The sequence below is a fragment of the Rhinoderma darwinii genome, unplaced genomic scaffold (genome assembly GCF_050947455.1).
Source record: "Rhinoderma darwinii isolate aRhiDar2 unplaced genomic scaffold, aRhiDar2.hap1 Scaffold_759, whole genome shotgun sequence".
Taxonomy (NCBI): Eukaryota; Metazoa; Chordata; class Amphibia; order Anura; family Rhinodermatidae; genus Rhinoderma; species Rhinoderma darwinii.
The window spans coordinates 1-23,963 of NW_027464321.1; the positions used below are offsets into that span (position 1 = coordinate 1).

The 23,963-nt window shown below is 33.3% G+C and overlaps 25 non-coding genes across 25 annotated transcripts; all 25 read right to left on the reverse strand.

Moving 5' to 3' along the window:
- Nucleotides 1-69: 69 nt before the first annotated feature.
- Nucleotides 70-142, reverse strand: TRNAT-UGU (transfer RNA threonine (anticodon UGU)). Its single transcript has one exon. It is a non-coding gene; the product is annotated as a tRNA-Thr (tRNA).
- Nucleotides 143-1,006: 864 nt separating this feature from the next.
- Nucleotides 1,007-1,079, reverse strand: TRNAT-UGU (transfer RNA threonine (anticodon UGU)). Its single transcript has one exon. It is a non-coding gene; the product is annotated as a tRNA-Thr (tRNA).
- Nucleotides 1,080-1,943: 864 nt separating this feature from the next.
- TRNAT-UGU (transfer RNA threonine (anticodon UGU)) lies at nucleotides 1,944-2,016 on the reverse strand. Its single transcript has one exon. It is a non-coding gene; the product is annotated as a tRNA-Thr (tRNA).
- Nucleotides 2,017-2,880: 864 nt separating this feature from the next.
- TRNAT-UGU (transfer RNA threonine (anticodon UGU)) lies at nucleotides 2,881-2,953 on the reverse strand. Its single transcript has one exon. It is a non-coding gene; the product is annotated as a tRNA-Thr (tRNA).
- An 864-nt stretch (nucleotides 2,954-3,817) lies between these two features.
- On the reverse strand, nucleotides 3,818-3,890 carry TRNAT-UGU (transfer RNA threonine (anticodon UGU)). The gene has a single exon. It is a non-coding gene; the product is annotated as a tRNA-Thr (tRNA).
- An 864-nt stretch (nucleotides 3,891-4,754) lies between these two features.
- TRNAT-UGU (transfer RNA threonine (anticodon UGU)) lies at nucleotides 4,755-4,827 on the reverse strand. Its single transcript has one exon. It is a non-coding gene; the product is annotated as a tRNA-Thr (tRNA).
- Nucleotides 4,828-5,691: 864 nt separating this feature from the next.
- TRNAT-UGU (transfer RNA threonine (anticodon UGU)) lies at nucleotides 5,692-5,764 on the reverse strand. The gene has a single exon. It is a non-coding gene; the product is annotated as a tRNA-Thr (tRNA).
- An 864-nt stretch (nucleotides 5,765-6,628) lies between these two features.
- On the reverse strand, nucleotides 6,629-6,701 carry TRNAT-UGU (transfer RNA threonine (anticodon UGU)). The gene has a single exon. It is a non-coding gene; the product is annotated as a tRNA-Thr (tRNA).
- Nucleotides 6,702-7,565: 864 nt separating this feature from the next.
- TRNAT-UGU (transfer RNA threonine (anticodon UGU)) lies at nucleotides 7,566-7,638 on the reverse strand. Its single transcript has one exon. It is a non-coding gene; the product is annotated as a tRNA-Thr (tRNA).
- A 712-nt stretch (nucleotides 7,639-8,350) lies between these two features.
- TRNAT-UGU (transfer RNA threonine (anticodon UGU)) lies at nucleotides 8,351-8,423 on the reverse strand. Its single transcript has one exon. It is a non-coding gene; the product is annotated as a tRNA-Thr (tRNA).
- A 1,785-nt stretch (nucleotides 8,424-10,208) lies between these two features.
- On the reverse strand, nucleotides 10,209-10,281 carry TRNAT-UGU (transfer RNA threonine (anticodon UGU)). The gene has a single exon. It is a non-coding gene; the product is annotated as a tRNA-Thr (tRNA).
- An 864-nt stretch (nucleotides 10,282-11,145) lies between these two features.
- TRNAT-UGU (transfer RNA threonine (anticodon UGU)) lies at nucleotides 11,146-11,218 on the reverse strand. Its single transcript has one exon. It is a non-coding gene; the product is annotated as a tRNA-Thr (tRNA).
- A 712-nt stretch (nucleotides 11,219-11,930) lies between these two features.
- TRNAT-UGU (transfer RNA threonine (anticodon UGU)) lies at nucleotides 11,931-12,003 on the reverse strand. Its single transcript has one exon. It is a non-coding gene; the product is annotated as a tRNA-Thr (tRNA).
- An 864-nt stretch (nucleotides 12,004-12,867) lies between these two features.
- On the reverse strand, nucleotides 12,868-12,940 carry TRNAT-UGU (transfer RNA threonine (anticodon UGU)). Its single transcript has one exon. It is a non-coding gene; the product is annotated as a tRNA-Thr (tRNA).
- Nucleotides 12,941-13,804: 864 nt separating this feature from the next.
- TRNAT-UGU (transfer RNA threonine (anticodon UGU)) lies at nucleotides 13,805-13,877 on the reverse strand. The gene has a single exon. It is a non-coding gene; the product is annotated as a tRNA-Thr (tRNA).
- An 864-nt stretch (nucleotides 13,878-14,741) lies between these two features.
- On the reverse strand, nucleotides 14,742-14,814 carry TRNAT-UGU (transfer RNA threonine (anticodon UGU)). Its single transcript has one exon. It is a non-coding gene; the product is annotated as a tRNA-Thr (tRNA).
- An 864-nt stretch (nucleotides 14,815-15,678) lies between these two features.
- Nucleotides 15,679-15,751, reverse strand: TRNAT-UGU (transfer RNA threonine (anticodon UGU)). The gene has a single exon. It is a non-coding gene; the product is annotated as a tRNA-Thr (tRNA).
- An 864-nt stretch (nucleotides 15,752-16,615) lies between these two features.
- TRNAT-UGU (transfer RNA threonine (anticodon UGU)) lies at nucleotides 16,616-16,688 on the reverse strand. Its single transcript has one exon. It is a non-coding gene; the product is annotated as a tRNA-Thr (tRNA).
- Nucleotides 16,689-17,552: 864 nt separating this feature from the next.
- Nucleotides 17,553-17,625, reverse strand: TRNAT-UGU (transfer RNA threonine (anticodon UGU)). Its single transcript has one exon. It is a non-coding gene; the product is annotated as a tRNA-Thr (tRNA).
- An 864-nt stretch (nucleotides 17,626-18,489) lies between these two features.
- Nucleotides 18,490-18,562, reverse strand: TRNAT-UGU (transfer RNA threonine (anticodon UGU)). The gene has a single exon. It is a non-coding gene; the product is annotated as a tRNA-Thr (tRNA).
- An 864-nt stretch (nucleotides 18,563-19,426) lies between these two features.
- Nucleotides 19,427-19,499, reverse strand: TRNAT-UGU (transfer RNA threonine (anticodon UGU)). Its single transcript has one exon. It is a non-coding gene; the product is annotated as a tRNA-Thr (tRNA).
- An 864-nt stretch (nucleotides 19,500-20,363) lies between these two features.
- On the reverse strand, nucleotides 20,364-20,436 carry TRNAT-UGU (transfer RNA threonine (anticodon UGU)). The gene has a single exon. It is a non-coding gene; the product is annotated as a tRNA-Thr (tRNA).
- An 864-nt stretch (nucleotides 20,437-21,300) lies between these two features.
- Nucleotides 21,301-21,373, reverse strand: TRNAT-UGU (transfer RNA threonine (anticodon UGU)). Its single transcript has one exon. It is a non-coding gene; the product is annotated as a tRNA-Thr (tRNA).
- An 864-nt stretch (nucleotides 21,374-22,237) lies between these two features.
- On the reverse strand, nucleotides 22,238-22,310 carry TRNAT-UGU (transfer RNA threonine (anticodon UGU)). The gene has a single exon. It is a non-coding gene; the product is annotated as a tRNA-Thr (tRNA).
- An 864-nt stretch (nucleotides 22,311-23,174) lies between these two features.
- Nucleotides 23,175-23,247, reverse strand: TRNAT-UGU (transfer RNA threonine (anticodon UGU)). The gene has a single exon. It is a non-coding gene; the product is annotated as a tRNA-Thr (tRNA).
- Nucleotides 23,248-23,963: the final 716 nt, after the last annotated feature.

Sequence of the window (23,963 nt, forward strand, 5' to 3'; positions counted from 1 at the left end):
GAAATGACATCTTAGTATTTTCTGTGATGAAGAAATTATCTTATTAGATACTCTAGGCACAAACAATAAAGGCCCCAGTGAGAATTGAACTCACGACCCCTGGTTTACAAGACCAGTGCTCTAACCACTGAGCTATGAAGCCAACATATCTGCTAATGCAACGTCGTGGGTTTTATTCGAAATCACCCAAGTCGTAAACTTCCATTATCCTATAGTTGGTCTTACAAAGGAGAAGCATGACAAAATAACAGTTTAAAAACATAACTCCAGAACTAGCTGCGAATTTATTGGTTTATTTGCAGAAAAATGAAAGAGCTGCTCTTACAAATGAGAAGCCTGAAAAAAGTGTAAAACTCTAATTCTAGAACTGGCTGCTTATTTATTAGTAGATTGGCACAAAATTTAAATAGGTTTTTAGTGGATTGGAGAGAAACAGAATTGTCCATCATGAATTCCTAAAAAACTTTATGATTTACATTAAGGTATCAGAAACATGCTTCAGAAACAAAGAAACAATTCAAACTTTTAGACAGTTTGGAAATCACAACTGAATGAATTGATGTGTTTGGGGAACAGAATGAGGAACAGAATTGTCCATCATGAATTCCTAAAAAATTTTATGTTTTACATTAAGGTATCAGAAACATGCTTCAGAAACATAGAAACAAATCAAACTTTTAGACAGTTTGGAAATCACAACTGAATGAATTGATGTGTTTGGGGAACAGAATGAGGAACAGAATTCTCCATCATGAATTCCTAAAAAATATTACGAGCAGAGGCAAGATTTTTTTCCAAATTTTTCCATGGGAGATCAAACATGCATAATTTCCTGTTTAAAACTTTTTTTAAATGTTAACGTTGGACATATACAATGGATTGAATGAAACAATGATGTCTGAATATTTTCAGTTTAGGCCAAGCAATTATCTGAAAGGAAATGACATCTTAGTATTTTCTGTGATGAAGAAATTATCTTATTAGATACTCTAGGCACAAACAATAAAGGCCCCAGTGAGAATTGAACTCACGACCCCTGGTTTACAAGACCAGTGCTCTAACCACTGAGCTATGAAGCCAACATATCTGCTGATGCAACGTCGTGGGTTTTATTCGAAATCACCCAAGTCGTATACTTCCATTATCCTATAGTTGGTCTTACAAAGGAGAAGCATGACAAAATAACAGTTTAAAAACATAACTCCAGAACTAGCTGCGAATTTATTGGTTTATTTGCAGAAAAATGAAAGAGCTGCTCTTACAAATGAGAAGCCTGAAAAAAGTGTAAAACTCTAATTCTAGAACTGGCTGCTTATTTATTAGTAGATTGGCACAAAATTTAAATAGGTTTTTAGTGGATTGGAGAGAAACAGAATTGTCCATCATGAATTCCTAAAAAACGTTATGATTTACATTAAGGTATCAGAAACATGCTTCAGAAACAAAGAAACAATTCAAACTTTTAGACAGTTTGGAAATCACAACTGAATGAATTGATGTGTTTGGGGAACAGAATGAGGAACAGAATTGTCCATCATGAATTCCTAAAAAATGTTATGTTTTACATTAAGGTATCAGAAACATGCTTCAGAAACATAGAAACAAATCAAACTTTTAGACAGTTTGGAAATCACAACTGAATGAATTGATGTGTTTGGGGAACAGAATGAGGAACAGAATTCTCCATCATGAATTCCTAAAAAATATTACGAGCAGAGGCAAGATTTTTTTCCAAATTTTTCTATGGGAGATCAAACATGCATAATTTCCTGTTTAAAACTTTTTTTAAATGTTAACGTTGGACATATACAATGGATTGAATGAAACAATGATGTCTGAATATTTTCAGTTTAGGCCAAGCAATTATCTGAAAGGAAATGACATCTTAGTATTTTCTGTGATGAAGAAATTATCTTATTAGATACTCTAGGCACAAACAATAAAGGCCCCAGTGAGAATTGAACTCACGACCCCTGGTTTACAAGACCAGTGCTCTAACCACTGAGCTATGAAGCCAACATATCTGCTGATGCAACGTCGTGGGTTTTATTCGAAATCACCCAAGTCGTATACTTCCATTATCCTATAGTTGGTCTTACAAAGGAGAAGCATGACAAAATAACAGTTTAAAAACATAACTCCAGAACTAGCTGCGAATTTATTGGTTTATTTGCAGAAAAATGAAAGAGCTGCTCTTACAAATGAGAAGCCTGAAAAAAGTGTAAAACTCTAATTCTAGAACTGGCTGCTTATTTATTAGTAGATTGGCACAAAATTTAAATAGGTTTTTAGTGGATTGGAGAGAAACAGAATTGTCCATCATGAATTCCTAAAAAACGTTATGATTTACATTAAGGTATCAGAAACATGCTTCAGAAACAAAGAAACAATTCAAACTTTTAGACAGTTTGGAAATCACAACTGAATGAATTGATGTGTTTGGGGAACAGAATGAGGAACAGAATTGTCCATCATGAATTCCTAAAAAATGTTATGTTTTACATTAAGGTATCAGAAACATGCTTCAGAAACATAGAAACAAATCAAACTTTTAGACAGTTTGGAAATCACAACTGAATGAATTGATGTGTTTGGGGAACAGAATGAGGAACAGAATTCTCCATCATGAATTCCTAAAAAATATTACGAGCAGAGGCAAGATTTTTTTCCAAATTTTTCTATGGGAGATCAAACATGCATAATTTCCTGTTTAAAACTTTTTTTAAATGTTAACGTTGGACATATACAATGGATTGAATGAAACAATGATGTCTGAATATTTTCAGTTTAGGCCAAGCAATTATCTGAAAGGAAATGACATCTTAGTATTTTCTGTGATGAAGAAATTATCTTATTAGATACTCTAGGCACAAACAATAAAGGCCCCAGTGAGAATTGAACTCACGACCCCTGGTTTACAAGACCAGTGCTCTAACCACTGAGCTATGAAGCCAACATATCTGCTGATGCAACGTCGTGGGTTTTATTCGAAATCACCCAAGTCGTATACTTCCATTATCCTATAGTTGGTCTTACAAAGGAGAAGCATGACAAAATAACAGTTTAAAAACATAACTCCAGAACTAGCTGCGAATTTATTGGTTTATTTGCAGAAAAATGAAAGAGCTGCTCTTACAAATGAGAAGCCTGAAAAAAGTGTAAAACTCTAATTCTAGAACTGGCTGCTTATTTATTAGTAGATTGGCACAAAATTTAAATAGGTTTTTAGTGGATTGGAGAGAAACAGAATTGTCCATCATGAATTCCTAAAAAACGTTATGATTTACATTAAGGTATCAGAAACATGCTTCAGAAACAAAGAAACAATTCAAACTTTTAGACAGTTTGGAAATCACAACTGAATGAATTGATGTGTTTGGGGAACAGAATGAGGAACAGAATTGTCCATCATGAATTCCTAAAAAATGTTATGTTTTACATTAAGGTATCAGAAACATGCTTCAGAAACATAGAAACAAATCAAACTTTTAGACAGTTTGGAAATCACAACTGAATGAATTGATGTGTTTGGGGAACAGAATGAGGAACAGAATTCTCCATCATGAATTCCTAAAAAATATTACGAGCAGAGGCAAGATTTTTTTCCAAATTTTTCTATGGGAGATCAAACATGCATAATTTCCTGTTTAAAACTTTTTTTAAATGTTAACGTTGGACATATACAATGGATTGAATGAAACAATGATGTCTGAATATTTTCAGTTTAGGCCAAGCAATTATCTGAAAGGAAATGACATCTTAGTATTTTCTGTGATGAAGAAATTATCTTATTAGATACTCTAGGCACAAACAATAAAGGCCCCAGTGAGAATTGAACTCACGACCCCTGGTTTACAAGACCAGTGCTCTAACCACTGAGCTATGAAGCCAACATATCTGCTAATGCAACGTCGTGGGTTTTATTCGAAATCACCCAAGTCGTATACTTCCATTATCCTATAGTTGGTCTTACAAAGGAGAAGCATGACAAAATAACAGTTTAAAAACATAACTCCAGAACTAGCTGCGAATTTATTGGTTTATTTGCAGAAAAATGAAAGAGCTGCTCTTACAAATGAGAAGCCTGAAAAAAGTGTAAAACTCTAATTCTAGAACTGGCTGCTTATTTATTAGTAGATTGGCACAAAATTTAAATAGGTTTTTAGTGGATTGGAGAGAAACAGAATTGTCCATCATGAATTCCTAAAAAACTTTATGATTTACATTAAGGTATCAGAAACATGCTTCAGAAACAAAGAAACAATTCAAACTTTTAGACAGTTTGGAAATCACAACTGAATGAATTGATGTGTTTGGGGAACAGAATGAGGAACAGAATTGTCCATCATGAATTCCTAAAAAATGTTATGTTTTACATTAAGGTATCAGAAACATGCTTCAGAAACATAGAAACAAATCAAACTTTTAGACAGTTTGGAAATCACAACTGAATGAATTGATGTGTTTGGGGAACAGAATGAGGAACAGAATTCTCCATCATGAATTCCTAAAAAATATTACGAGCAGAGGCAAGATTTTTTTCCAAATTTTTCTATGGGAGATCAAACATGCATAATTTCCTGTTTAAAACTTTTTTTAAATGTTAACGTTGGACATATACAATGGATTGAATGAAACAATGATGTCTGAATATTTTCAGTTTAGGCCAAGCAATTATCTGAAAGGAAATGACATCTTAGTATTTTCTGTGATGAAGAAATTATCTTATTAGATACTCTAGGCACAAACAATAAAGGCCCCAGTGAGAATTGAACTCACGACCCCTGGTTTACAAGACCAGTGCTCTAACCACTGAGCTATGAAGCCAACATATCTGCTGATGCAACGTCGTGGGTTTTATTCGAAATCACCCAAGTCGTATACTTCCATTATCCTATAGTTGGTCTTACAAAGGAGAAGCATGACAAAATAACAGTTTAAAAACATAACTCCAGAACTAGCTGCGAATTTATTGGTTTATTTGCAGAAAAATGAAAGAGCTGCTCTTACAAATGAGAAGCCTGAAAAAAGTGTAAAACTCTAATTCTAGAACTGGCTGCTTATTTATTAGTAGATTGGCACAAAATTTAAATAGGTTTTTAGTGGATTGGAGAGAAACAGAATTGTCCATCATGAATTCCTAAAAAACGTTATGATTTACATTAAGGTATCAGAAACATGCTTCAGAAACAAAGAAACAATTCAAACTTTTAGACAGTTTGGAAATCACAACTGAATGAATTGATGTGTTTGGGGAACAGAATGAGGAACAGAATTGTCCATCATGAATTCCTAAAAAATGTTATGTTTTACATTAAGGTATCAGAAACATGCTTCAGAAACATAGAAACAAATCAAACTTTTAGACAGTTTGGAAATCACAACTGAATGAATTGATGTGTTTGGGGAACAGAATGAGGAACAGAATTCTCCATCATGAATTCCTAAAAAATATTACGAGCAGAGGCAAGATTTTTTTCCAAATTTTTCTATGGGAGATCAAACATGCATAATTTCCTGTTTAAAACTTTTTTTAAATGTTAACGTTGGACATATACAATGGATTGAATGAAACAATGATGTCTGAATATTTTCAGTTTAGGCCAAGCAATTATCTGAAAGGAAATGACATCTTAGTATTTTCTGTGATGAAGAAATTATCTTATTAGATACTCTAGGCACAAACAATAAAGGCCCCAGTGAGAATTGAACTCACGACCCCTGGTTTACAAGACCAGTGCTCTAACCACTGAGCTATGAAGCCAACATATCTGCTAATGCAACGTCGTGGGTTTTATTCGAAATCACCCAGGTCGTATACTTCCATTATCCTATAGTTGGTCTTACAAAGGAGAAGCATGACAAAATAACAGTTTAAAAACATAACTCCAGAACTAGCTGCGAATTTATTGGTTTATTTGCAGAAAAATGAAAGAGCTGCTCTTACAAATGAGAAGCCTGAAAAAAGTGTAAAACTCTAATTCTAGAACTGGCTGCTTATTTATTAGTAGATTGGCACAAAATTTAAATAGGTTTTTAGTGGATTGGAGAGAAACAGAATTGTCCATCATGAATTCCTAAAAAACTTTATGATTTACATTAAGGTATCAGAAACATGCTTCAGAAACAAAGAAACAATTCAAACTTTTAGACAGTTTGGAAATCACAACTGAATGAATTGATGTGTTTGGGGAACAGAATGAGGAACAGAATTGTCCATCATGAATTCCTAAAAAATGTTATGTTTTACATTAAGGTATCAGAAACATGCTTCAGAAACATAGAAACAAATCAAACTTTTAGACAGTTTGGAAATCACAACTGAATGAATTGATGTGTTTGGGGAACAGAATGAGGAACAGAATTCTCCATCATGAATTCCTAAAAAATATTACGAGCAGAGGCAAGATTTTTTTCCAAATTTTTCTATGGGAGATCAAACATGCATAATTTCCTGTTTAAAACTTTTTTTAAATGTTAACGTTGGACATATACAATGGATTGAATGAAACAATGATGTCTGAATATTTTCAGTTTAGGCCAAGCAATTATCTGAAAGGAAATGACATCTTAGTATTTTCTGTGATGAAGAAATTATCTTATTAGATACTCTAGGCACAAACAATAAAGGCCCCAGTGAGAATTGAACTCACGACCCCTGGTTTACAAGACCAGTGCTCTAACCACTGAGCTATGAAGCCAACATATCTGCTGATGCAACGTCGTGGGTTTTATTCGAAATCACCCAAGTCGTATACTTCCATTATCCTATAGTTGGTCTTACAAAGGAGAAGCATGACAAAATAACAGTTTAAAAACATAACTCCAGAACTAGCTGCGAATTTATTGGTTTATTTGCAGAAAAATGAAAGAGCTGCTCTTACAAATGAGAAGCCTGAAAAAAGTGTAAAACTCTAATTCTAGAACTGGCTGCTTATTTATTAGTAGATTGGCACAAAATTTAAATAGGTTTTTAGTGGATTGGAGAGAAACAGAATTGTCCATCATGAATTCCTAAAAAACGTTATGATTTACATTAAGGTATCAGAAACATGCTTCAGAAACAAAGAAACAATTCAAACTTTTAGACAGTTTGGAAATCACAACTGAATGAATTGATGTGTTTGGGGAACAGAATGAGGAACAGAATTGTCCATCATGAATTCCTAAAAAATGTTATGTTTTACATTAAGGTATCAGAAACATGCTTCAGAAACATAGAAACAAATCAAACTTTTAGACAGTTTGGAAATCACAACTGAATGAATTGATGTGTTTGGGGAACAGAATGAGGAACAGAATTCTCCATCATGAATTCCTAAAAAATATTACGAGCAGAGGCAAGATTTTTTTCCAAATTTTTCTATGGGAGATCAAACATGCATAATTTCCTGTTTAAAACTTTTTTTAAATGTTAACGTTGGACATATACAATGGATTGAATGAAACAATGATGTCTGAATATTTTCAGTTTAGGCCAAGCAATTATCTGAAAGGAAATGACATCTTAGTATTTTCTGTGATGAAGAAATTATCTTATTAGATACTCTAGGCACAAACAATAAAGGCCCCAGTGAGAATTGAACTCACGACCCCTGGTTTACAAGACCAGTGCTCTAACCACTGAGCTATGAAGCCAACATATCTGCTAATGCAACGTCGTGGGTTTTATTCGAAATCACCCAGGTCGTATACTTCCATTATCCTATAGTTGGTCTTACAAAGGAGAAGCATGACAAAATAACAGTTTAAAAACATAACTCCAGAACTAGCTGCGAATTTATTGGTTTATTTGCAGAAAAATGAAAGAGCTGCTCTTACAAATGAGAAGCCTGAAAAAAGTGTAAAACTCTAATTCTAGAACTGGCTGCTTATTTATTAGTAGATTGGCACAAAATTTAAATAGGTTTTTAGTGGATTGGAGAGAAACAGAATTGTCCATCATGAATTCCTAAAAAACTTTATGATTTACATTAAGGTATCAGAAACATGCTTCAGAAACAAAGAAACAATTCAAACTTTTAGACAGTTTGGAAATCACAACTGAATGAATTGATGTGTTTGGGGAACAGAATGAGGAACAGAATTGTCCATCATGAATTCCTAAAAAATATTACGAGCAGAGGCAAGATTTTTTTCCAAATTTTTCCATGGGAGATCAAACATGCATAATTTCCTGTTTAAAACTTTTTTTAAATGTTAACGTTGGACATATACAATGGATTGAATGAAACAATGATGTCTGAATATTTTCAGTTTAGGCCAAGCAATTATCTGAAAGGAAATGACATCTTAGTATTTTCTGTGATGAAGAAATTATCTTATTAGATACTCTAGGCACAAACAATAAAGGCCCCAGTGAGAATTGAACTCACGACCCCTGGTTTACAAGACCAGTGCTCTAACCACTGAGCTATGAAGCCAACATATCTGCTAATGCAACGTCGTGGGTTTTATTCGAAATCACCCAAGTCGTATACTTCCATTATCCTATAGTTGGTCTTACAAAGGAGAAGCATGACAAAATAACAGTTTAAAAACATAACTCCAGAACTAGCTGCGAATTTATTGGTTTATTTGCAGAAAAATGAAAGAGCTGCTCTTACAAATGAGAAGCCTGAAAAAAGTGTAAAACTCTAATTCTAGAACTGGCTGCTTATTTATTAGTAGATTGGCACAAAATTTAAATAGGTTTTTAGTGGATTGGAGAGAAACAGAATTGTCCATCATGAATTCCTAAAAAACTTTATGATTTACATTAAGGTATCAGAAACATGCTTCAGAAACAAAGAAACAATTCAAACTTTTAGACAGTTTGGAAATCACAACTGAATGAATTGATGTGTTTGGGGAACAGAATGAGGAACAGAATTGTCCATCATGAATTCCTAAAAAATTTTATGTTTTACATTAAGGTATCAGAAACATGCTTCAGAAACATAGAAACAAATCAAACTTTTAGACAGTTTGGAAATCACAACTGAATGAATTGATGTGTTTGGGGAACAGAATGAGGAACAGAATTCTCCATCATGAATTCCTAAAAAATATTACGAGCAGAGGCAAGATTTTTTTCCAAATTTTTCCATGGGAGATCAAACATGCATAATTTCCTGTTTAAAACTTTTTTTAAATGTTAACGTTGGACATATACAATGGATTGAATGAAACAATGATGTCTGAATATTTTCAGTTTAGGCCAAGCAATTATCTGAAAGGAAATGACATCTTAGTATTTTCTGTGATGAAGAAATTATCTTATTAGATACTCTAGGCACAAACAATAAAGGCCCCAGTGAGAATTGAACTCACGACCCCTGCTCTAACCACTGAGCTATGAAGCCAACATATCTGCTGATGCAACGTCGTGGGTTTTATTCGAAATCACCCAAGTCGTATACTTCCATTATCCTATAGTTGGTCTTACAAAGGAGAAGCATGACAAAATAACAGTTTAAAAACATAACTCCAGAACTAGCTGCGAATTTATTGGTTTATTTGCAGAAAAATGAAAGAGCTGCTCTTACAAATGAGAAGCCTGAAAAAAGTGTAAAACTCTAATTCTAGAACTGGCTGCTTATTTATTAGTAGATTGGCACAAAATTTAAATAGGTTTTTAGTGGATTGGAGAGAAACAGAATTGTCCATCATGAATTCCTAAAAAACGTTATGATTTACATTAAGGTATCAGAAACATGCTTCAGAAACAAAGAAACAATTCAAACTTTTAGACAGTTTGGAAATCACAACTGAATGAATTGATGTGTTTGGGGAACAGAATGAGGAACAGAATTGTCCATCATGAATTCCTAAAAAATGTTATGTTTTACATTAAGGTATCAGAAACATGCTTCAGAAACATAGAAACAAATCAAACTTTTAGACAGTTTGGAAATCACAACTGAATGAATTGATGTGTTTGGGGAACAGAATGAGGAACAGAATTCTCCATCATGAATTCCTAAAAAATATTACGAGCAGAGGCAAGATTTTTTTCCAAATTTTTCTATGGGAGATCAAACATGCATAATTTCCTGTTTAAAACTTTTTTTAAATGTTAACGTTGGACATATACAATGGATTGAATGAAACAATGATGTCTGAATATTTTCAGTTTAGGCCAAGCAATTATCTGAAAGGAAATGACATCTTAGTATTTTCTGTGATGAAGAAATTATCTTATTAGATACTCTAGGCACAAACAATAAAGGCCCCAGTGAGAATTGAACTCACGACCCCTGGTTTACAAGACCAGTGCTCTAACCACTGAGCTATGAAGCCAACATATCTGCTAATGCAACGTCGTGGGTTTTATTCGAAATCACCCAAGTCGTATACTTCCATTATCCTATAGTTGGTCTTACAAAGGAGAAGCATGACAAAATAACAGTTTAAAAACATAACTCCAGAACTAGCTGCGAATTTATTGGTTTATTTGCAGAAAAATGAAAGAGCTGCTCTTACAAATGAGAAGCCTGAAAAAAGTGTAAAACTCTAATTCTAGAACTGGCTGCTTATTTATTAGTAGATTGGCACAAAATTTAAATAGGTTTTTAGTGGATTGGAGAGAAACAGAATTGTCCATCATGAATTCCTAAAAAACTTTATGATTTACATTAAGGTATCAGAAACATGCTTCAGAAACAAAGAAACAATTCAAACTTTTAGACAGTTTGGAAATCACAACTGAATGAATTGATGTGTTTGGGGAACAGAATGAGGAACAGAATTGTCCATCATGAATTCCTAAAAAATTTTATGTTTTACATTAAGGTATCAGAAACATGCTTCAGAAACATAGAAACAAATCAAACTTTTAGACAGTTTGGAAATCACAACTGAATGAATTGATGTGTTTGGGGAACAGAATGAGGAACAGAATTCTCCATCATGAATTCCTAAAAAATATTACGAGCAGAGGCAAGATTTTTTACCAAATTTTTCTATGGGAGATCAAACATGCATAATTTCCTGTTTAAAACTTTTTTTAAATGTTAACGTTGGACATATACAATGGATTGAATGAAACAATGATGTCTGAATATTTTCAGTTTAGGCCAAGCAATTATCTGAAAGGAAATGACATCTTAGTATTTTCTGTGATGAAGAAATTATCTTATTAGATACTCTAGGCACAAACAATAAAGGCCCCAGTGAGAATTGAACTCACGACCCCTGGTTTACAAGACCAGTGCTCTAACCACTGAGCTATGAAGCCAACATATCTGCTAATGCAACGTCGTGGGTTTTATTCGAAATCACCCAAGTCGTATACTTCCATTATCCTATAGTTGGTCTTACAAAGGAGAAGCATGACAAAATAACAGTTTAAAAACATAACTCCAGAACTAGCTGCGAATTTATTGGTTTATTTGCAGAAAAATGAAAGAGCTGCTCTTACAAATGAGAAGCCTGAAAAAAGTGTAAAACTCTAATTCTAGAACTGGCTGCTTATTTATTAGTAGATTGGCACAAAATTTAAATAGGTTTTTAGTGGATTGGAGAGAAACAGAATTGTCCATCATGAATTCCTAAAAAACGTTATGATTTACATTAAGGTATCAGAAACATGCTTCAGAAACAAAGAAACAATTCAAACTTTTAGACAGTTTGGAAATCACAACTGAATGAATTGATGTGTTTGGGGAACAGAATGAGGAACAGAATTCTCCATCATGAATTCCTAAAAAATATTACGAGCAGAGGCAAGATTTTTTTCCAAATTTTTCCATGGGAGATCAAACATGCATAATTTCCTGTTTAAAACTTTTTTTAAATGTTAACGTTGGACATATACAATGGATTGAATGAAACAATGATGTCTGAATATTTTCAGTTTAGGCCAAGCAATTATCTGAAAGGAAATGACATCTTAGTATTTTCTGTGATGAAGAAATTATCTTATTAGATACTCTAGGCACAAACAATAAAGGCCCCAGTGAGAATTGAACTCACGACCCCTGGTTTACAAGACCAGTGCTCTAACCACTGAGCTATGAAGCCAACATATCTGCTAATGCAACGTCGTGGGTTTTATTCGAAATCACCCAAGTCGTAAACTTCCATTATCCTATAGTTGGTCTTACAAAGGAGAAGCATGACAAAATAACAGTTTAAAAACATAACTCCAGAACTAGCTGCGAATTTATTGGTTTATTTGCAGAAAAATGAAAGAGCTGCTCTTACAAATGAGAAGCCTGAAAAAAGTGTAAAACTCTAATTCTAGAACTGGCTGCTTATTTATTAGTAGATTGGCACAAAATTTAAATAGGTTTTTAGTGGATTGGAGAGAAACAGAATTGTCCATCATGAATTCCTAAAAAACGTTATGATTTACATTAAGGTATCAGAAACATGCTTCAGAAACAAAGAAACAATTCAAACTTTTAGACAGTTTGGAAATCACAACTGAATGAATTGATGTGTTTGGGGAACAGAATGAGGAACAGAATTGTCCATCATGAATTCCTAAAAATTTTTATGTTTTACATTAAGGTATCAGAAACATGCTTCAGAAACATAGAAACAAATCAAACTTTTAGACAGTTTGGAAATCACAACTGAATGAATTGATGTGTTTGGGGAACAGAATGAGGAACAGAATTCTCCATCATGAATTCCTAAAAAATATTACGAGCAGAGGCAAGATTTTTTTCCAAATTTTTCCATGGGAGATCAAACATGCATAATTTCCTGTTTAAAACTTTTTTTAAATGTTAACGTTGGACATATACAATGGATTGAATGAAACAATGATGTCTGAATATTTTCAGTTTAGGCCAAGCAATTATCTGAAAGGAAATGACATCTTAGTATTTTCTGTGATGAAGAAATTATCTTATTAGATACTCTAGGCACAAACAATAAAGGCCCCAGTGAGAATTGAACTCACGACCCCTGGTTTACAAGACCAGTGCTCTAACCACTGAGCTATGAAGCCAACATATCTGCTAATGCAACGTCGTGGGTTTTATTCGAAATCACCCAAGTCGTATACTTCCATTATCCTATAGTTGGTCTTACAAAGGAGAAGCATGACAAAATAACAGTTTAAAAACATGACTCCAGAACTAGCTGCGAATTTATTGGTTTATTTGCAGAAAAATGAAAGAGCTGCTCTTACAAATGAGAAGCCTGAAAAAAGTGTAAAACTCTAATTCTAGAACTGGCTGCTTATTTATTAGTAGATTGGCACAAAATTTAAATAGGTTTTTAGTGGATTGGAGAGAAACAGAATTGTCCATCATGAATTCCTAAAAAACGTTATGATTTACATTAAGGTATCAGAAACATGCTTCAGAAACAAAGAAACAATTCAAACTTTTAGACAGTTTGGAAATCACAACTGAATGAATTGATGTGTTTGGGGAACAGAATGAGGAACAGAATTGTCCATCATGATTACCTAAAAAATTTTATGTTTTACATTAAGGTATCAGAAACATGCTTCAGAAACATAGAAACAAATCAAACTTTTAGACAGTTTGGAAATCACAACTGAATGAATTGATTTGTTTGGGGAACAGAATGAGGAACAGAATTCTCCATCATGAATTCCTAAAAAATATTACGAGCAGAGGCAAGATTTTTTTCCAAATTTTTCCATGGGAGATCAAACATGCATAATTTCCTGTTTAAAACTTTTTTTAAATGTTAACGTTGGACATATACAATGGATTGAATGAAACAATGATGTCTGAATATTTTCAGTTTAGGCCAAGCAATTATCTGAAAGGAAATGACATCTTAGTATTTTCTGTGATGAAGATATTATCTTATTAGATACTCTAGGCACAAACAATAAAGGCCCCAGTGAGAATTGAACTCACGACCCCTGGTTTACAAGACCAGTGCTCTAACCACTGAGCTATGAAGCCAACATATCTGCTAATGCAACGTCGTGGGTTTTATTCGAAATCACCCAAGTCGTATACTTCCATTATCCTATAGTTGGTCTTACAAAGGAGAAGCATGACAAAATAACAGTTTAAAAACATAACTCCAGAACTAGCTGCGAATTTATTGGTTTATTTGCAGAAAAATGAAAGAGCTGCTCTTACAAATGAGAAGCCTGAAAAAAGTGTAAAACTCTAATTCTAGAACTGGCTGCTTATTTATTAGTAGATTGGCACAAAATTTAAATAGGTTTTTAGTGGATTGGAGAGAAACAGAATTGTCCATCATGAATTCCTAAAAAACGTTATGATTTACATTAAGGTATCAGAAACATGCTTCAGAAACAAAGAAACAATTCAAACTTTTAGACAGTTTGGAAATCACAACTGAATGAATTGATGTGTTTGGGGAACAGAATGAGGAACAGAATTGTCCATCATGATTTCCTAAAAAATTTTATGTTTTACATTAAGGTATCAGAAACATGCTTCAGAAACATAGAAACAAATCAAACTTTTAGACAGTTTGGAAATCACATCTGAATGAATTGATTTGTTTGGGGAACAGAATGAGGAACAGAATTCTCCATCATGAATTCCTAAAAAATATTACGAGCAGAGGCAAGATTTTTTTCCAAATTTTTCCATGGGAGATCAAACATGCATAATTTCCTGTTTAAAACTTTTTTTAAATGTTAACGTTGGACATATACAATGGATTGAATGAAACAATGATGTCTGAATATTTTCAGTTTAGGCCAAGCAATTATCTGAAAGGAAATGACATCTTAGTATTTTCTGTGATGAAGAAATTATCTTATTAGATACTCTAGGCACAAACAATAAAGGCCCCAGTGAGAATTGAACTCACGACCCCTGGTTTACAAGACCAGTGCTCTAACCACTGAGCTATGAAGCCAACATATCTGCTAATGCAACGTCGTGGGTTTTATTCGAAATCACCCAAGTCGTAAACTTCCATTATCCTATAGTTGGTCTTACAAAGGAGAAGCATGACAAAATAACAGTTTAAAAACATAACTCCAGAACTAGCTGCGAATTTATTGGTTTATTTGCAGAAAAATGAAAGAGCTGCTCTTACAAATGAGAAGCCTGAAAAAAGTGTAAAACTCTAATTCTAGAACTGGCTGCTTATTTATTAGTAGATTGGCACAAAATTTAAATAGGTTTTTAGTGGATTGGAGAGAAACAGAATTGTCCATCATGAATTCCTAAAAAACGTTATGATTTACATTAAGGTATCAGAAACATGCTTCAGAAACAAAGAAACAATTCAAACTTTTAGACAGTTTGGAAATCACAACTGAATGAATTGATGTGTTTGGGGAACAGAATGAGGAACAGAATTGTCCATCATGAATTCCTAAAAAATTTTATGTTTTACATTAAGGTATCAGAAACATGCTTCAGAAACATAGAAACAAATCAAACTTTTAGACAGTTTGGAAATCACAACTGAATGAATTGATGAGTTTGGGGAACAGAATGAGGAACAGAATTCTCCATCATGAATTCCTAAAAAATATTACGAGCAGAGGCAAGATTTTTTTCCAAATTTTTCCATGGGAGATCAAACATGCATAATTTCCTGTTTAAAACTTTTTTTAAATGTTAACGTTGGACATATACAATGGATTGAATGAAACAATGATGTCTGAATATTTTCAGTTTAGGCCAAGCAATTATCTGAAAGGAAATGACATCTTAGTATTTTCTGTGATGAAGAAATTATCTTATTAGATACTCTAGGCACAAACAATAAAGGCCCCAGTGAGAATTGAACTCATGACCCCTGTTTTACAAGACCAGTGCTCTAACCACTGAGCTATGAAGCCAACATATCTGCTAATGCAACGTCGTGGGTTTTATTCGAAATCACCCAAGTCGTATACTTCCATTATCCTATAGTTGGTCTTACAAAGGAGAAGCATGACAAAATAACAGTTTAAAAACATAACTCCAGAACTAGCTGCGAATTTATTGGTTTATTTGCAGAAAAATGAAAGAGCTGCTCTTACAAATGAGAAGCCTGAAAAAAGTGTAAAACTCTAATTCTAGAACTGGCTGCTTATTTATTAGTAGATTGGCACAAAATTTAAATAGGTTTTTAGTGGATTGGAGAGAAACAGAATTGTCCATCATGAATTCCTAAAAAACGTTATGATTTACATTAAGGTATCAGAAACATGCTTCAGAAACAAAGAAACAATTCAAACTTTTAGACAGTTTGGAAATCACAACTGAATGAATTGATGTGTTTGGGGAACAGAATGAGGAACAGAATTGTCCATCATGATTTCCTAAAAATTTTTATGTTTTACATTAAGGTATCAGAAACATGCTTCAGAAACATAGAAACAAATCAAACTTTTAGACAGTTTGGAAATCACAACTGAATGAATTGATTTGTTTGGGGAACAGAATGAGGAACAGAATTCTCCATCATGAATTCCTAAAAAATATTACGAGCAGAGGCAAGATTTTTTTCCAAATTTTTCCATGGGAGATCAAACATGCATAATTTCCTGTTTAAAACTTTTTTTAAATGTTAACGTTGGACATATACAATGGATTGAATGAAACAATGATGTCTGAATATTTTCAGTTTAGGCCAAGCAATTATCTGAAAGGAAATGACATCTTAGTATTTTCTGTGATGAAGAAATTATCTTATTAGATACTCTAGGCACAAACAATAAAGGCCCCAGTGAGAATTGAACTCACGACCCCTGGTTTACAAGACCAGTGCTCTAACCACTGAGCTATGAAGCCAACATATCTGCTAATGCAACGTCGTGGGTTTTATTCGAAATCACCCAAGTCGTAAACTTCCATTATCCTATAGTTGGTCTTACAAAGGAGAAGCATGACAAAATAACAGTTTAAAAACATAACTCCAGAACTAGCTGCGAATTTATTGGTTTATTTGCAGAAAAATGAAAGAGCTGCTCTTACAAATGAGAAGCCTGAAAAAAGTGTAAAACTCTAATTCTAGAACTGGCTGCTTATTTATTAGTAGATTGGCACAAAATTTAAATAGGTTTTTAGTGGATTGGAGAGAAACAGAATTGTCCATCATGAATTCCTAAAAAACGTTATGATTTACATTAAGGTATCAGAAACATGCTTCAGAAACAAAGAAACAATTCAAACTTTTAGACAGTTTGGAAATCACAACTGAATGAATTGATGTGTTTGGGGAACAGAATGAGGAACAGAATTGTCCATCATGATTTCCTAAAAAATTTTATGTTTTACATTAAGGTATCAGAAACATGCTTCAGAAACATAGAAACAAATCAAACTTTTAGACAGTTTGGAAATCACAACTGAATGAATTGATTTGTTTGGGGAACAGAATGAGGAACAGAATTCTCCATCATGAATTCCTAAAAAATATTACGAGCAGAGGCAAGATTTTTTTCCAAATTTTTCCATGGGAGATCAAACATGCATAATTTCCTGTTTAAAACTTTTTTTAAATGTTAACGTTGGACATATACAATGGATTGAATGAAACAATGATGTCTGAATATTTTCAGTTTAGGCCAAGCAATTATCTGAAAGGAAATGACATCTTAGTATTTTCTGTGATGAAGAAATTATCTTATTAGATACTCTAGGCACAAACAATAAAGGCCCCAGTGAGAATTGAACTCACGACCCCTGGTTTACAAGACCAGTGCTCTAACCACTGAGCTATGAAGCCAACATATCTGCTAATGCAACGTCGTGGGTTTTATTCGAAATCACCCAAGTCGTAAACTTCCATTATCCTATAGTTGGTCTTACAAAGGAGAAGCATGACAAAATAACAGTTTAAAAACATAACTCCAGAACTAGCTGCGAATTTATTGGTTTATTTGCAGAAAAATGAAAGAGCTGCTCTTACAAATGAGAAGCCTGAAAAAAGTGTAAAACTCTAATTCTAGAACTGGCTGCTTATTTATTAGTAGATTGGCACAAAATTTAAATAGGTTTTTAGTGGATTGGAGAGAAACAGAATTGTCCATCATGAATTCCTAAAAAACGTTATGATTTACATTAAGGTATCAGAAACATGCTTCAGAAACAAAGAAACAATTCAAACTTTTAGACAGTTTGGAAATCACAACTGAATGAATTGATGTGTTTGGGGAACAGAATGAGGAACAGAATTGTCCATCATGAATTCCTAAAAAATTTTATGTTTTACATTAAGGTATCAGAAACATGCTTCAGAAACATAGAAACAAATCAAACTTTTAGACAGTTTGGAAATCACAACTGAATGAATTGATGTGTTTGGGGAACAGAATGAGGAACAGAATTCTCCATCATGAATTCCTAAAAAATATTACGAGCAGAGGCAAGATTTTTTTCCAAATTTTTCCATGGGAGATCAAACATGCATAATTTCCTGTTTAAAACTTTTTTTAAATGTTAACGTTGGACATATACAATGGATTGAATGAAACAATGATGTCTGAATATTTTCAGTTTAGGCCAAGCAATTATCTGAAAGGAAATGACATCTTAGTATTTTCTGTGATGAAGAAATTATCTTATTAGATACTCTAGGCACAAACAATAAAGGCCCCAGTGAGAATTGAACTCACGACCCCTGGTTTACAAGACCAGTGCTCTAACCACTGAGCTATGAAGCCAACATATCTGCTAATGCAACGTCGTGGGTTTTATTCGAAATCACCCAAGTCGTATACTTCCATTATCCTATAGTTGGTCTTACAAAGGAGAAGCATGACAAAATAACAGTTTAAAAACATAACTCCAGAACTAGCTGCGAATTTATTGGTTTATTTGCAGAAAAATGAAAGAGCTGCTCTTACAAATGAGAAGCCTGAAAAAAGTGTAAAACTCTAATTCTAGAACTGGCTGCTTATTTATTAGTAGATTGGCACAAAATTTAAATAGGTTTTTAGTGGATTGGAGAGAAACAGAATTGTCCATCATGAATTCCTAAAAAACGTTATGATTTACATTAAGGTATCAGAAACATGCTTCAGAAACAAAGAAACAATTCAAACTTTTAGACAGTTTGGAAATCACAACTGAATGAATTGATGTGTTTGGGGAACAGAATGAGGAACAGAATTGTCCATCATGATTTCCTAAAAAATTTTATGTTTTACATTAAGGTATCAGAAACATGCTTCAGAAACATAGAAACAAATCAAACTTTTAGACAGTTTGGAAATCACAACTGAATGAATTGATTTGTTTGGGGAACAGAATGAGGAACAGAATTCTCCATCATGAATTCCTAAAAAATATTACGAGCAGAGGCAAGATTTTTTTCCAAATTTTTCCATGGGAGATCAAACATGCATAATTTCCTGTTTAAAACTTTTTTTAAATGTTAACGTTGGACATATACAATGGATTGAATGAAACAATGATGTCTGAATATTTTCAGTTTAGGCCAAGCAATTATCTGAAAGGAAATGACATCTTAGTATTTTCTGTGATGAAGAAATTATCTTATTAGATACTCTAGGCACAAACAATAAAGGCCCCAGTGAGAATTGAACTCACGACCCCTGGTTTACAAGACCAGTGCTCTAACCACTGAGCTATGAAGCCAACATATCTGCTAATGCAACGTCGTGGGTTTTATTCGAAATCACCCAAGTCGTATACTTCCATTATCCTATAGTTGGTCTTACAAAGGAGAAGCATGACAAAATAACAGTTTAAAAACATAACTCCAGAACTAGCTGCGAATTTATTGGTTTATTTGCAGAAAAATGAAAGAGCTGCTCTTACAAATGAGAAGCCTGAAAAAAGTGTAAAACTCTAATTCTAGAACTGGCTGCTTATTTATTAGTAGATTGGCACAAAATTTAAATAGGTTTTTAGTGGATTGGAGAGAAACAGAATTGTCCATCATGAATTCCTAAAAAACGTTATGATTTACATTAAGGTATCAGAAACATGCTTCAGAAACAAAGAAACAATTCAAACTTTTAGACAGTTTGGAAATCACAACTGAATGAATTGATGTGTTTGGGGAACAGAATGAGGAACAGAATTGTCCATCATGATTTCCTAAAAAATGTTATGTTTTACATTAAGGTATCAGAAACATGCTTCAGAAACATAGAAACAAATCAAACTTTTAGACAGTTTGGAAATCACAACTGAATGAATTGATTTGTTTGGGGAACAGAATGAGGAACAGAATTCTCCATCATGAATTCCTAAAAAATATTACGAGCAGAGGCAAGATTTTTTTCCAAATTTTTCCATGGGAGATCAAACATGCATAATTTCCTGTTTAAAACTTTTTTTAAATGTTAACGTTGGACATATACAATGGATTGAATGAAACAATGATGTCTGAATATTTTCAGTTTAGGCCAAGCAATTATCTGAAAGGAAATGACATCTTAGTATTTTCTGTGATGAAGAAATTATCTTATTAGATACTCTAGGCACAAACAATAAAGGCCCCAGTGAGAATTGAACTCACGACCCCTGGTTTACAAGACCAGTGCTCTAACCACTGAGCTATGAAGCCAACATATCTGCTAATGCAACGTCGTGGGTTTTATTCGAAATCACCCAAGTCGTAAACTTCCATTATCCTATAGTTGGTCTTACAAAGGAGAAGCATGACAAAATAACAGTTTAAAAACATAACTCCAGAACTAGCTGCGAATTTATTGGTTTATTTGCAGAAAAATGAAAGAGCTGCTCTTACAAATGAGAAGCCTGAAAAAAGTGTAAAACTCTAATTCTAGAACTGGCTGCTTATTTATTAGTAGATTGGCACAAAATTTAAATAGGTTTTTAGTGGATTGGAGAGAAACAGAATTGTCCATCATGAATTCCTAAAAAACGTTATGATTTACATTAAGGTATCAGAAACATGCTTCAGAAACAAAGAAACAATTCAAACTTTTAGACAGTTTGGAAATCACAACTGAATGAATTGATGTGTTTGGGGAACAGAATGAGGAACAGAATTGTCCATCATGATTTCCTAAAAATTTTTATGTTTTACATTAAGGTATCAGAAACATGCTTCAGAAACATAGAAACAAATCAAACTTTTAGACAGTTTGGAAATCACAACTGAATGAATTGATTTGTTTGGGGAACAGAATGAGGAACAGAATTCTCCATCATGAATTCCTAAAAAATATTACGAGCAGAGGCAAGATTTTTTTCCAAATTTTTCCATGGGAGATCAAACATGCATAATTTCCTGTTTAAAACTTTTTTTAAATGTTAACGTTGGACATATACAATGGATTGAATGAAACAATGATGTCTGAATATTTTCAGTTTAGGCCAAGCAATTATCTGAAAGGAAATGACATCTTAGTATTTTCTGTGATGAAGAAATTATCTTATTAGATACTCTAGGCACAAACAATAAAGGCCCCAGTGAGAATTGAACTCACGACCCCTGGTTTACAAGACCAGTGCTCTAACCACTGAGCTATGAAGCCAACATATCTGCTAATGCAACGTCGTGGGTTTTATTCGAAATCACCCAAGTCGTAAACTTCCATTATCCTATAGTTGGTCTTACAAAGGAGAAGCATGACAAAATAACAGTTTAAAAACATAACTCCAGAACTAGCTGCGAATTTATTGGTTTATTTGCAGAAAAATGAAAGAGCTGCTCTTACAAATGAGAAGCCTGAAAAAAGTGTAAAACTCTAATTCTAGAACTGGCTGCTTATTTATTAGTAGATTGGCACAAAATTTAAATAGGTTTTTAGTGGATTGGAGAGAAACAGAATTGTCCATCATGAATTCCTAAAAAACGTTATGATTTACATTAAGGTATCAGAAACATGCTTCAGAAACAAAGAAACAATTCAAACTTTTAGACAGTTTGGAAATCACAACTGAATGAATTGATGTGTTTGGGGAACAGAATGAGGAACAGAATTGTCCATCATGATTTCCTAAAAAATTTTATGTTTTACATTAAGGTATCAGAAACATGCTTCAGAAACATAGAAACAAATCAAACTTTTAGACAGTTTGGAAATCACAACTGAATGAATTGATTTGTTTGGGGAACAGAATGAGGAACAGAATTCTCCATCATGAATTCCTAAAAAATATTACGAGCAGAGGCAAGATTTTTTTCCAAATTTTTCCATGGGAGATCAAACATGCATAATTTCCTGTTTAAAACTTTTTTTAAATGTTAACGTTGGACATATACAATGGATTGAATGAAACAATGATGTCTGAATATTTTCAGTTTAGGCCAAGCAATTATCTGAAAGGAAATGACATCTTAGTATTTTCTGTGATGAAGAAATTATCTTATTAGATACTCTAGGCACAAACAATAAAGGCCCCAGTGAGAATTGAACTCACGACCCCTGGTTTACAAGACCAGTGCTCTAACCACTGAGCTATGAAGCCAACATATCTGCTAATGCAACGTCGTGGGTTTTATTCGAAATCACCCAAGTCGTAAACTTCCATTATCCTATAGTTGGTCTTACAAAGGAGAAGCATGACAAAATAACAGTTTAAAAACATAACTCCAGAACTAGCTGCGAATTTATTGGTTTATTTGCAGAAAAATGAAAGAGCTGCTCTTACAAATGAGAAGCCTGAAAAAAGTGTAAAACTCTAATTCTAGAACTGGCTGCTTATTTATTAGTAGATTGGCACAAAATTTAAATAGGTTTTTAGTGGATTGGAGAGAAACAGAATTGTCCATCATGAATTCCTAAAAAACGTTATGATTTACATTAAGGTATCAGAAACATGCTTCAGAAACAAAGAAACAATTCAAACTTTTAGACAGTTTGGAAATCACAACTGAATGAATTGATGTGTTTGGGGAACAGAATGAGGAACAGAATTGTCCATCATGAATTCCTAAAAAATTTTATGTTTTACATTAAGGTATCAGAAACATGCTTCAGAAACATAGAAACAAATCAAACTTTTAGACAGTTTGGAAATCACAACTGAATGAATTGATGTGTTTGGGGAACAGAATGAGGAACAGAATTCTCCATCATGAATTCCTAAAAAATATTACGAGCAGAGGCAAGATTTTTTTCCAAATTTTTCCATGGGAGATCAAACATGCATAATTTCCTGTTTAAAACTTTTTTTAAATGTTAACGTTGGACATATACAATGGATTGAATGAAACAATGATGTCTGAATATTTTCAGTTTAGGCCAAGCAATTATCTGAAAGGAAATGACATCTTAGTATTTTCTGTGATGAAGAAATTATCTTATTAGATACTCTAGGCACAAACAATAAAGGCCCCAGTGAGAATTGAACTCACGACCCCTGGTTTACAAGACCAGTGCTCTAACCACTGAGCTATGAAGCCAACATATCTGCTAATGCAACGTCGTGGGTTTTATTCGAAATCACCCAAGTCGTATACTTCCATTATCCTATAGTTGGTCTTACAAAGGAGAAGCATGACAAAATAACAGTTTAAAAACATAACTCCAGAACTAGCTGCGAATTTATTGGTTTATTTGCAGAAAAATGAAAGAGCTGCTCTTACAAATGAGAAGCCTGAAAAAAGTGTAAAACTCTAATTCTAGAACTGGCTGCTTATTTATTAGTAGATTGGCACAAAATTTAAATAGGTTTTTAGTGGATTGGAGAGAAACAGAATTGTCCATCATGAATTCCTAAAAAACGTTATGATTTACATTAAGGTATCAGAAACATGCTTCAGAAACAAAGAAACAATTCAAACTTTTAGACAGTTTGGAAATCACAACTGAATGAATTGATGTGTTTGGGGAACAGAATGAGGAACAGAATTGTCCATCATGATTTCCTAAAAAATTTTATGTTTTACATTAAGGTATCAGAAACATGCTTCAGAAACATAGAAACAAATCAAACTTTTAGACAGTTTGGAAATCACAACTGAATGAATTGATTTGTTTGGGGAACAGAATGAGGAACAGAATTCTCCATCATGAATTCCTAAAAAATATTACGAGCAGAGGCAAGATTTTTTTCCAAATTTTTCCATGGGAGATCAAACATGCATAATTTCCTGTTTAAAACTTTTTTTAAATGTTA